General features: G+C 43.0%; 1 non-coding gene across 1 annotated transcript; it reads right to left on the bottom strand.

The window, feature by feature from the left end:
• Positions 1–4,084: 4,084 nt before the first annotated feature.
• Positions 4,085–4,222, bottom strand: LOC114808498. The gene has a single exon (XR_003756346.1). It is a non-coding gene; the product is annotated as a small nucleolar RNA SNORA7 (small nucleolar RNA).
• Positions 4,223–4,738: the final 516 nt, after the last annotated feature.

Raw genomic sequence — 4,738 nt, forward strand, 5'->3', positions numbered from 1 at the left:
TGGAAAGTATCCAACTTGATTAGCCCGATACATAGTACAGTGCCTGGCATATAGTAAATGCTTAGCAAATACCATAAAATATGTATATATATGTGTGTATGTATGGTACACATATACATACAATGCACAGTACAGACCATAAGCCTACTGAAGAAATTTGACTAACACACAGCAGATAGAAGCATCATCCAATCCCAAATTCTCATCAACTATAATAATGCTGTCCCCAAATTCCACTACCTAGACAGAACACTACCCAGCATTCATTCATTCATTCATTCAATCATATTTAGTGAACACTTACTATGTGCAGAACCCTGTACTAAGCACTTGAAAAATACGGTTCAGCAATAAAGAGAGACAATCCATTGGGCTTACAGTCTTGTATAGTCAAAGGAGAAAAACAAAGAAACAATCAATGGGCCAGTTTGGGAGACCAGTTGACCAAGTGAGAGGGACAATGGAGTATCCACTTTCCTAACAAATTTGACCTAACAATATCAACCACAAGTTCTTGGAGCATGGAAATTGCACCAGCACTGAGGCTCTGTTCATGGCATACTATTTCCCTAAGTAGGCAACATGGGAGAATGAACGATGGGAAGATAACCAAGTAGCTGCTGCTCAGTGAACTGAAACGGACCATCTGCTAGTGGGCAGCGTGGAACAGAAGTTTTAAAGAAGTCTGTTGGAGAAGCAGTGTGGCTTAGTTAAAAAGACCATGGGCTTGGAAGTCAGAAGACCTGGGTTCTAATTCCAGCTCCTCCATGTACCCTGCTGTGTGACAATGGGAAAGTCACTTAACTTTTCTGTGCCTCAATTACCTCATCAGTAAAATGGGGATTAAATCCTCCTTCTTCTTACTTAGACTGTGGATCCTATGTGGGACGGGGACTGTGTGCCACCTGATCTCCTGGTATCCACCTCAGCGCTTAAAACAGTGCTTGACACCTAATAAGCGCTTAAGAAATACCGTAAAAAAAGTGAAAGCAAGACTCAGAATGCTATAGTAGTAGAGTATTAGGAGATAACAGCAGTGGACAGACCAGTCTGGCAGGGGGTAGTTAAGAGAACTGTTGCTCTCCTTGACCAGAAGCTGAGGGAAAATCATTTTTTGCAAGAGGAGAATCTTAGGACCATCTTTACGTGCATTCAGGAGGGCCGAATGAGCTCGGAAAACCTTACCAGGAAATGATTGTGTGCCCCAGCCTGAAGGTTGGAGGATGGGGAGAGAGCATTTTAGGAGTGCAAGGCACTCTATTTCCAACTGCCGCTCCCACCCACCTACTGAACTTGGTGTGGCTTGCAAGGGGTGAAGCAGCAGCTGCTGGGACCTTTACATCCTGCATCATCCTCCTTGGATGAGGAACCTGACCCACCCAGGCCTACGTGGACACCGCCTATAAGGATGGCCCTGGCATTAGAGAAGCAGCATAGCTTAGTGGAAAGAGCCCGGGCTTGGGAGTCAGAGGTTGTGGATTCTAAATCTGCCACATCAGCTGTGTGACTTTGGCCAAGTCACTTCACTTCTTTGGGCCTCAGTTACCTCACCTGGAAAACAGGGATTAAAACTGCAAGCCCCACGTGGGACACTCTGATTACCTTGTATCTACCCCAGCGCTTAGAACAGTGCTTGGCACATAGTGAGCGCTTAACAAATACCATCATCATCATTATCCATGGGTGACTGGGCTGGCTCTGACTGGCAGTCATTCAGTGGTCCTTTCAACCACACACACAAGCCCGGGAGTCATAGGACATGAGCTATAATCTCAGCCCTGCTACTTGCCACTGCTGAGTGACCTTGGGAAAGTCACTTCACTTCTCAGTTCCCTCATCTGTAAAATGGGGATTCAACACCTACCTGTTCTCCCTCTCCTCTAGACTGTGAGCCTCACATGGGACAGGGACTGTGTCTGACCTGATGAATTTGCATCTACTCTAGCGCTTAGAGAATGCTTGATGCAGAATAAGCTCTTAACAAATACCATAACTATTCATTAGGATTAGGATGAAAAAATCTCCCCATCAGTAGCCTCATCTTCAAATATAGAGGGCGGAGCCTAAGAGCATCTACTTTTTTCTTACATAGTGAATAACAAATCTCAGTTCTTAAGTCAGTTAGCTCAAGGCCATAACCAACTCTTTCTCATCAAGGAGAGAAGTAAGCCATGATTTATCCCAATTCAGCTACCCTGCACTCTACCTATTATTTTCTTGACAAGCATCACATACATGTCCCCATGATTACAGATGGTATTGACATTGCAGCTCCAGAAGGACCTCACATTTCTGCTCTCCCTTTCTTTCTCTTCCTTCTTTATTCCTCTAAAAAAGAAAAATTGAGCCTGCACCACCTTCTTCTTATTCTCACTAAGTAAGCTTCACATGTCCATATGTCTGACTCTTTCTCCCTCTCCCCTTGACCTATCTCACTCTCTCACTCAAAAATAAATCCTACCAGCCAACCCTTTCTACTTCTTCATTGTTCTCATTCAGTAGATTTCCCCTCCCCGTAGGTCACTGGTTTTCTTTATTGCAAAACAAAAACTAATAAGGCAATCACTTTCTTGGGAAATAATTCCCCAAGAAGCAACAAATGACAGATCATTTGGCGAAGTAAAATTAGGTAGCAGCAATGGATTTGATTTACGTTTTTATATGCAGCACACACTGCTGTAAGGCTAGAAGTAGTTGTATTTTAGAGCTGTGCAGGTTTAAAAGAGAAGCTTATTTTAAAAGGTCACTTAGGGATTGGAACACCTCGCCCTCTGACAAATGTGTCAGGAGGGATGTTTTCTGGGCCTTTCGTCACTAGCGCATCCAAAATATCTGAAGAATCAATAACTTTTTAATTATGATGAATTAGCAATTAACCAACCTTTGGTATCCAGTGGTTAGACAGACGATATGCCCATTAGCTATTAATGATTTAGAATCTTGAAGAGACTGAAGAAAAATATGCTGAAAGTCATTGAATGCAGAGGCTTTGCCTTAATGTAGTAAACAATTTGGGGGGATCATTGTCAAACGTTATCTCTAATACTGATGTGGAACCTTTATAAGTGGATGCATCTTAAGAAGCCAACTTCAAATCAGGAATTGCCTTCTCATTTTTTTATGAAAGTCAATTAGCCAGATTGTCAATGCCAGGCTAAATTATGTGCTGATTTTCAACCTGCACATTGAGAATATGTTAATGCCTTCCTTACTGGTGATCTCCCACCAGCAATGCAGTGAACCATATAAAAACCACCTTCAGCCAACCAAACTCATAGAAATCGTGTTTAAAGCATGAAGGTGCTTAATGAATGATCATCCGTGTAGGGGATGATGAAGCCTGACAGTGAAAGCAAAGGGGGAAAATATGAAATTCCTGTTTTTGGATTTTCCTAAGGTGAAAGCATGCCATTATTCACTGGCTTTCTGGCTTTGAGACTCCTTTAACATAAAGTACCACTTACTGTTTTTTCAGACACTTATTGACCTAGTGCTCCCTCAGGAACCTCGTCACGGGATGGACTGCTTTTTGTTTGTTTTTATTTTTTTTCCTTCATTCATTTTTTTTCTATTTAATATAAACAGTAGCCTAAAGTCAGTGTCATAGACTAAGTGATAACCACAGTTTGTTCTTTCACTGAACCTTGAATTACCTGGGACAGAGTTTGCAGATAACTGGAGATAGAAGGTAGAGCAAGTCATAGCATAAAGGAAGACTAATGAAATGCTGAAATTTTCAAGGGATTAGAGGGACTTTTAGGACACTAAAAGGGTAATAATAATGATAATGATAATAATAGTGGTATTTGTTAAGTGGTTACTTTGTACCAGGCACTGTACTAAGAGTTAGGGTCTCGTTTTGCCTTATGCCATCGAGTTGTTTCCGACCCATAGCGACACCACGGACACATCTCTTCCAGAACCCTCCACTCTCCATCTGCAATCGTTCTGGTAGTGGAGCCCATAGAGTTTTCTCAGTAAAAATCCGGAAGTGGTTTACCATTGCCGCCTTCCACGCAGTAAACTCTAGTCTACGCCCTTGACTCTTTCCCATGATGCTGCTGCCCAGCATGGGTCAGTTTTGCCTTGTAGCAGATTGCTTTCCACTCTCTAGCCACTGCCCAAGCTAGGAATGGAACGGGTAGGCCTCTGCTTGACTCTCCCCCTCATAGCTGAGACTGGTAGAGTACTGGAAACTCTCCAAGTGAGACCCTGAAAGGGGAGAGTTAGGGTGGATCTAAGCACATCAGGTTGGATGCAGTCCCTGTCATACATGGAGCTCACAGTCCTAATCCCCATTTTACAGATTAGGTAACTGAGACACAGAGAAGTTGAGTGACTTGCCCAAGGTCACACAGCAGTCAAGTGGTGGATCCAGGATTAGAAATCGGGTTCTTCTGGCTCCCAGGCCACACTGCACCTCTAATGTCCTAAACCAACAGAGACCCCAGCACACAGAGCCCAGGCTCCAAAAAAATCACCCAGGTAGTCCCAGTGGTAGCCCCACTTTTGGGAAGCAATCCCTACTTATTTTTCCAGAGGAACAGATAAGTCACAATGAGAGCAAGTAATTGATGTTCTCTCAGTGGCAGGAAAAAATAGTGAATTCATGTCCAGTGACTCTGGGGTCTGTGTTGGTTTAGGAAGAAACATTAAACCTTACCTTTACTCATCTATTCAATTGTATTTGTTGAGCTCTTACTGTGTGCAGAGCACTGTACTAAGAGCTTGGGAAAGT

Source organism: Ornithorhynchus anatinus, chromosome X5, assembly GCF_004115215.2.
Source record: "Ornithorhynchus anatinus isolate Pmale09 chromosome X5, mOrnAna1.pri.v4, whole genome shotgun sequence".
In the NCBI taxonomy this organism is placed as follows: domain Eukaryota; kingdom Metazoa; phylum Chordata; class Mammalia; order Monotremata; family Ornithorhynchidae; genus Ornithorhynchus; species Ornithorhynchus anatinus.